The sequence below is a fragment of the Mercenaria mercenaria genome, chromosome 9 (assembly GCF_021730395.1).
Source record: "Mercenaria mercenaria strain notata chromosome 9, MADL_Memer_1, whole genome shotgun sequence".
Classification (NCBI taxonomy): Eukaryota; Metazoa; Mollusca; class Bivalvia; order Venerida; family Veneridae; genus Mercenaria; species Mercenaria mercenaria.
In genome coordinates, this window is record NC_069369.1 from 30,163,477 (window position 1) to 30,172,500 (window position 9,024).

Sequence of the window (9,024 nt, forward strand, 5' to 3'; positions counted from 1 at the left end):
TACACTCATTAAAATGGAACATTCACGATACATTGTAAAAGAGTATTTTCTGACACGTGCCTGCAGAAACCTTGGGGTTATTTAATAATTCATTGCAAAAATGTACACATATGAATACAAATCTGGATTCTTTTGTTTTATAGTTTTAGTACCGTATATATCCAATACATACGCACAGGGTGTTCAATAATACGTGGTACTAAATAGCTGATAGAATTACGAATAGACATGCATTATTATTTTGCAGTTTCCTGTGATGTATAGCATGCTTATATTATTTTAGTACTGAAGATATTCTGTAGTCACTGTACAAAAAGTACACACAATACATCTGGAAATTACCATCATTCGCCCCTTAATAAAAAACAGGTACCATAACCTTCTTTAATTATCAGCACAGTAACTTTTTGCTTTAATGGGGGTGATTTTTACATAACAAGATTGCTTTTGATATGACCAGTCTTACAGTCGAACAAATAAGTATAAATTATGTCTATCCAAATTACATCACGATACATGCCTCCAGGCAAAATCAAGGCTTCCTTGCTTATGAAAATTAATCAGTTTACTGGTAATTGCATTTCGTAATGCCATGTCTATCCAGATTACGTCGCGAAATATGACCTACTCCGGGCAATACTTTGGTAAATTGCAAAATCACTGACCTGCTGAAACAATCTTCAATATTTCTTAAGTGATTGATACTTTTCACATGTCTTCTCGGCGAATGTCGTACTAAGAAAGAATTCGTGACCTGGACCGACCAATGCCACGTGACTTAAGTTTGCAAATCAGACTACTTAATAACGCATTTAAGATACTAGTTATCTATCAAAATGAAAGATTTATGCAACACTCTGTCTGATTGAAAGAGAGTGTCTATTATTTTCACCGTGCGGATTGTGCAACGCTGAGTGAAATGTCAGACAAATCATTTATCCTTAATAACGCTGTTCACAGTTTTAAAGCTACGTTTCGCTCAATATTTTTAGCAAGAATATTGATATATCTAAAAACTGATTAGAAAGTTTAATAAATATAACAAAAACCTGTTCAAATACCAACATAATCAAGTTAAAGAAAAAGCTGAATACGGTCTTCGTATCACTTGAATAAAAAAAAGGTGTGATTAGTCCTTCTAGGTAGAGAAGTGTCTTCCAGACGACTGCTGTAACTATTTGTCGTAAAATAAACAAAACAAAATTGCTCACCTATGAAACCTTTGTGAAAAATTAAAAGAGAACCATTTAAATTGTTAAATTGTGGTGTTTAGTTTTACTATTTGCAAAATGTTAGATAGCTAAATGATATGAAGACCTCATAAACCTCTTGCCTTACTACAATTTGCCCACCATCTTTTTAAAGGTAGTTTTTGTTTTAGTATATAACATCTTTGCCTGCCTTGGTGCAGTCCTTTAGCATTCCCATGTGACAATTGGCGTACGTCAACACAGTCAGAACATCAGAATTTAGATTAGGCGTTCTATAAGAAAATAAACAAACAATAAAAGTGTTGCGTTTTCGTAAATAAGATAACGGGAATTGCATGATTCACATCAATAAAAAGCGATACATGAGATAGCTTTTGTTGACGATTTCCAGGAATGGTTTGTTTTTGTTTGTTTATGCTAGGTTTAACGTCACACCGACACGGTTACAGAAGTAGCAAGATGTGATATTACCAAATAAGATATATTTCAAAATAATGTATGAAGAAGTTGATACTATATTGTTACTCATCTGACTGAGTTTTGCTTTTTTAAAGTCTTTCGGTGCATAGGTTGATTTTGAAGTTTTTTAGTTCAAGTTATGGATAAGGGAAATCAGCATGCTTTGATTTGCCTTATTAGACTATAAACACTGCAAGGTATAACTCTTTACAATGGTGTAGTGGTTGTGTGGTGGCCTGTCACATAGACAGCTGGGGTTCAATAATCCTACGATTAATTTTTCTTTCAGTGAAAACATTTGAGGTGTAATTATATTCATTTCATAATTTAAGTGCGTTTGCAACCAGCATGGGTCTAGACCAGACTGCGCAGATGTGTCAGGATCCATGCTGTTTGCTAATGATTTCTCTAATTGTAATAGGCTTTGAAAGCGAACAGCATGGATCCTGACCTGGATCCATGCTGGTCACAAACGCACTATGTTGGTTTTCTCATGGCGCGGCTCATTTTAATTATTATTTTGCACATACATTTTTTCAGTTAAATGCAAAATACCATTCATGATGCTTCATTAGCGTTAACTTTCGACAACTCTGTCAGTATATTCATGGAGTCCGAGCCCATTGTACAATTTTTTCTTGCTAATGGTTATGTACCAGTAAACATATTTTTATTTGCATGTGTATATAATACATTGATTGTGTATTCTATAAAATATTTCATAAAATACCCATTTAAAGACCCACCACATCATAGTGACCTACTTTGTCCTCCCACATGAACATGGTGAAAATCATTCTGATAAAACTGCTATAAAACAGCTGTACTACAAGACGACAGTTGAACATATAAGGCCCTCCCTAAAATAATGTATTTTCACAGCTTCAGAATCACTCGGGATACATTGGTATCCTTGCGCTACGGGCTCAGGAACCAACCTCTCTCGGGATTCTGCAGATGTTATAACACGAACAAAATATTCGTTATCCCTGCATTACGTCTTTATTTATGCATCACCCTCTTAAACCATACGATGGTAGATCTAATTCGTTCATAAAAGTCATCTCCGGTACTCTCTAGTTATTTCTATAAATTCATTTGGGAATTGATGTCATTCAATTATTACCGCCTAATGACGATTTATTCTATTAGGATATCTTTATGGGAGTTAAAGCATCCTGGAATGAGACAACGAGTTTTTATGTTCTAGCAATGTATTGTATATCAGTCTCTTTATGGGAGTTAAAGCATCCTGGAATGAGACAACGAGTTTTTATGTTCTAGCAATGTATTGTATATCAGTCTCTGTGGGAATACGTCACACATATAAAACAGGTATCTAATGTTTAAAGAGCCCGGATATGTTATTGCTTAGAACTCTTCATGATTGATTAATTTTTCACTGAACGTTATCTTAATATGTGTTTTATTTTATGCCTTTCAGTGAAATATTGGAATATATCAGAGAAATAAAACATATTTTCACTGCTTTGAAGCAGTCAATATATATATTTTATTTTAAACTCGGAACTACACTAGAATGCAAAAGGGTATGCATAATAAATAGTCAGAATTTCTTTGCAAAATAAAGTTCTACTTCAATAAAAAAAAAATATTGATGTACATATGTACCTTCACGAGCGTAAAGACGTTCGCTCCACAGTACTAAAATGTAAAACAAACTAGAAATTTCATAGAACTATTTGACATTTTTTTAAACACAGAGACCGTATCGTCACGACATTGTTACATCATTGCGCAATGCATGTGACGTTGCGCGTGTAAAATGGGTATTATTTGGTTACAGCCATTGAAAATCATGAAACAGAATGAACATGTTAGACCAAAATATATTTCAATCGTGAACACCATAATTTACATTTACAATCGCGGCTGCGCCACTCGTAAAATATTGCATATGGTGTTCACACGCTGACATATACATTGATCTTACACTTAAACAAACATAAATTATCATTTATATTCAATTGTATTGTTTTCCAAATGAACGTGAACGAAAGGACCTTATATAATTATTTAAAAAATCATAAAGTCTTAAAATTACGTCAGAACTAAATAAGGCTAGTTAAAGACAGTGCAAGATTCTTTCCCAGGGCTGGTAATTGATCAAATCGCTGTCGATTTAATCTATCAATAAATATTTTAAGTCGAGATCTGAAGTGTTTGCACTAGTAACAAATAGCGAACTACCGACGGACGGCGAGTATTCGGATCGGACACTGGCAGGATTAGTTTTGCCTCATCGGACGGCACCTGGGAAAGGTTTAAAGAAAAACTAAAATTCAGCGGCGACCGGACGATTTTTTTGGCCTTCGGAGAAACCGTAAACACATCGAAAGAACATCGTCCGACCATAGGAAGGGGACGGACGTCGCTTGCTTAAATCGACCGGTGACAGAACGACTTTTTGTTCCAAGATTTACCTCCAAAATCGTCCGGCGACCGTACTTGCACCGTCCGGACATCTGTAGGAGCCCTAACGACACCTGGTCGATGTACAATAATCGTCCAGGTATCGGATGATGTCGTCAGAGCGCCTGATGTCGTTGATTTTTGCCGCGCGGCGGCTAGACAGCAAACTTTGATTCCCTATATTCACAATAAAAGTTTTCCCTAAGTATTTCTTGCTTCGTACAAGAATGATGGCAATTGTTCCACCGCAATATCTGAGCCTTGTTGTCATCTAGTAAGAGACTGAGGGCGGATCGCATAATGCATAGAAGACGCAGACGCTGAGGCAGTCTTAAATACAATAGTAATAGTAACCGCTAGGTCGCTGCCAGACTTATTAGATATCCGACCTGTCTCCTGTATGTTTCGCAAGGCGCCACCCAGTCCCTGTTAGATTTGAAAACTGTCCATTCGGCATGTGCCCGCGGGAAAGCCGTTCGGTGCACGTCGGTTTTGTGACCGCGTGAGTAAAAAGCTTCAAAATTGTCCGGCGCTTGTAATACTCCAAATCGTTGAATCGGCGCCGTTAGAATAGAATCGGGCGGCGCCTATTTTATTTGTAACTAAAACAATGTATTACTTCAGATTTAACTCGGGTTATCGTTCCTTCTCTTAAGAAGGAAAACTTAGAATTGGTAAGGCACACTTGACTGAGCAAGTGACCTCAAAAACTGTTTTCATTACAAGCTGGCCAATCAGACTCCGTGACTTTAGAAATAACCTCTGACGTTAAAATTATTCTTTCCTAATTAAGACGACTCTCCAGCTGAACGCGCTCCGTGGATTACATATTAATATACCCGAGGACTGAAAAGTGGCGGTGTTGAAACATGCCAAACATCTTATTTGTCACAAAGGTTAACAAACGTCGTAACCGTCGAATGCATGGTCAATATGTGATAACAAACCCCATTGCGACCCTCTCATTGTGTACAACAAATTCACGCATCGATTGACTGGACGTCACGCTGACGAGATATAGGACAGATACTACTAAATTACAACCATGACTTACTTGATCAATGGCCACTAAGTTTGTTGTGTGCGGGGACGTAGACTGTAGCGCATCAAATCACTACATTAGGATGCTAAACAGAAAAAAATATAAAGCGAATATATGTCAACAAGATAGAATAGTCTTGTCCTTGCCTACAATCCTGGGGTTGCACACACTGATGATCATTATATATTTATATAGATGTGCCCTAGGAGGAACTTATACTATGCTTTAACTTGTCGAAGTACATATCGATGAGTTTTTCACCATGCTTTTAAATGTTTTTGTACAGTTTTTTTTAATCAAATTTTGAATAGAAGCAGAAATGTAAATATCAGTACTATATATATAAATAACAATGTATTGAATATAACACATTACAATAACTGAAATCTCAAAACTAATTTGAACAGATATTGACGTAGAAATAAATACCTTTTTATGCTATTTAGGGAAAATAACACACAGCTATAAAGCAGAAGAAATAGTTTACGCAATGTTAAAAACGCTGAATATTATTATAATTTTTGTTCTTAATATAATATGCAAGATTATGTTGCAGTCAAATCATTGTATTTTGCTCAATTTGCAAAATTCTTATTTAATAGGAGATGCTTCAAATCAATAACTTAATTTGCATTTTTTTTTGTGTGTGTTTTGTTTTTCTAGAGATTTAATAATTCGAATTTGTTAGTCGCAAAAAGACTGATTTAAGAAAACTTCGACTCTTTTCACATGTATTCTTATGCATTTATGGAGTACATTCGATAATTACATTAAAAAATAATTATAATGGGGTGATGAGGGGACCTGAATATTTCACGAACAGACCTCTGTAAACTGGGTTTATTATTACTTGTGTTCTACGCTTCCGAGGGATTTATGTACTATATTTTGTGGAAAAAAATTCATCTCGGTGTTAAGTCAGAGGGAATATGAATTGCATAACTAAATCTCTGGAAGAGGTCGATTCTCTTAAGCTTTTCTTTAACCTTAAATTGGAATGTTCTAACTTGGTGATCTGAATGTGAATTTTACTTTGAAATTGATAATACTGTATTCCCACCTAACGGAAAGGATTAAGAAACGTCTTTTTGATTATTTAAAAATGTAAAATATGTATGTAAACATGTCTGAAAACAAACATGTATCAAAAAAATTTCAGGTTAAATATTTTGTTTCGGCTCTCAGTTTTGTTTGTTTTTATAATTTCAACAAATTTTAAAGAGGATGTCCTAGACGATTGTTCTTTATTTATATATGGTTTGAAAATGTCTTGTCGATGCTTTAATTTCGTTTGGTCTAGTCATATTACACTGTATCCATTTCGTACAATAATTACATTTTAGATTTAATCGCGGGAAAAAGCATTTTCATGATGAAATGACGCACATAAAGTTTCAAAGCAGTCTAATCCGTGAAAAAAGCAAAACTATATAGAAAAAGAAAACAAAAAACACAAACATAAAATTAAATTAAAATTCATCGATTTATCTTTAGGATGAGAACTTTGACACGTATGAAGTAAGGCATTTCGACGGAATAATACTGTTTTGCACGATATTCGGTCTGACTCTATAAAGATGAAGTTTTCGAATTGGGACTCTCGAGTCTCAGTAATCTTACAGGCAAATACACCACACACGCTAAACCATAAGTATATCACTGGAGGACCGTTTCGATTGGATGATAATCCCAGCTTTATTACTCGCCATAACACCTCGTTTATTTCTATGACAACCATTGTCCTCAGTGAAATATTAGGCATTTCCAATTATGTCTTTGTAATTGCGTCTTTATGTGTGTGTGGGACATATACTACAGTAAATCTCTAAGTTAATTAGCAATGCTCTAGCCGTCAAAAGAAATTCAAGAAAGAAGTCCAGTACTTCAAGAAGTTAAAATCATTCGCAAAAATGAGACAAAATGGAATAAATGCTGACTATACAAAATTGGTAACGAGAATGTAATCAAAATATTAAATTGTTAAGATCATAAATTACTAACTGTAGACGTGAAATATTAAACACTCCCTTTGTTAAAGTATCTTTTTGCAAGAAATGATTAAATTACATGTCAGCAAATTACTTACCCATTTCATATTGCTGCATTAAAGAAGAAATTCGTCTGCTTTCAAACAATGCAAATTTCCCGAAACTAATTGCGGTACAATGTTTCATTAAACTCATGTCGTAGTTGTATGATGTCTCATTGTAATCTTTAGTGTTCCATTAATATTTGACAGTTTGTTATACACATGCTAATTTCAAAACACACTTTAAAAGTATTCTTCCTCAAACTTTGTACATATTCATGCATGTTCTGTTTTATTATCCTTCTATTTGGATAAAGAAACTAGGCATAGTATATTTTTAAATAGTGCTTAAATTACATTCTACCAAATATTTAATCGTGAATGGCACCCTTAACGTCTCATAATGCCTTGGTTTGAAATATGGCTGCCACGTTTTTCTTTTTTTGTTTTCTTTTGAACATAAAACACATTATTTTTTTGATTTACTCCTATTTTCAATAATTGTTTTCTCGTTTAATTTCAGAGTCTAAATATTTAACTAATATTGCAGATAGTACTTAATGAATACCATCGTATATTATTGAGTGCATAAGTATGCTTTATAGATATTAGTGCTTAACTTAATCATTTAATTATGCATATTTTCATTTGGACAGATGCATTATCAGTTTTTAACCTAAAATTAAGAACATTACTGAACGTGATTTTTTAGTTAATTATTACACTGTTTTTTTCTTAAATTACTGGTATCATGCATAAAGATAGGATATTAAAAGACATTTCATAACTTACATCAATTTTAAAGCCTGAAGTAGAACAGATCACGGAAACACGTGTGCATTTTATGTTTCAAGAATACACGGAAGTATGAAATGGTTCCACTTAGTATACCTTGATTGCGTACAAGCTTTTTGTTATTAAATAATATATAAATGATAATTTCCTGACTGGGACTTGTAATGAAACTATTATCTAATTAAGTTATATCGTGCTGATATGAAATTTGTGGGCAAAATAAGTATTTGTGGGAAACGTATTTCTTAAACATTTTCATGTTTTGTTAAAATATATTAGTAGTTATTACTGTAATATTATGTACATTTTTCATGTCTCCGAGTCCTTTCAGTCTTTATGTATAATAGAGGCCCGCTTAGGTCGGTGTGTATGTATGTGAGTGCGTGCGCGCGTACGTGGGTGGTTGGAGGCATGATGGACCCGAATCCATTCAATCTTTATGTATAATAGAGGTCCGCTTAGGTTGGTGCTAGGTGTGTATGGTTTAAGGCATGACGGGGTGTTACATGTTTTATTACCTCTCTTGCACAGACCCAGTCAAACCGGGTCTGATGTTATTTGCTTGGTTGCATTATATGCTTCCAACGGATTTTCTAACAGGATATTCAAAGGACAAAGATTTTTAAATGCACGATATTCACGGATGTACCTGTTTACTTGTGATATTGATTGTGTATGCACCTTAATTTGAATCATGCCCTCGGCGTATTTTCGATTTCTAGCGTAAGCATCCAGCAAAATTACAAAATACAAGTATGTAAATTCAAACATCTATCTTTTAAAGATCTTGAATTAAAATTGTGAAATTATTATAAGGACAAGAAAAAAAAACCGAAGAGGAAAGGCCACCCATAAATCACTCCACGTAGGAACTGGGGTTTGTGTAAATGAAATCATATGTTCCTTGTTGAAAAATGATAAGTTGCTCAGTTTTGTTTGTATTAATTTTCCTTTCAAATGCTGTCGATGAATAACAGTAAAACTTAAAAAATAATGAATATATTCCTGTTTAAGTTAGACACAATCCTTTAGATTACGATTTGGAAATAAGTGTT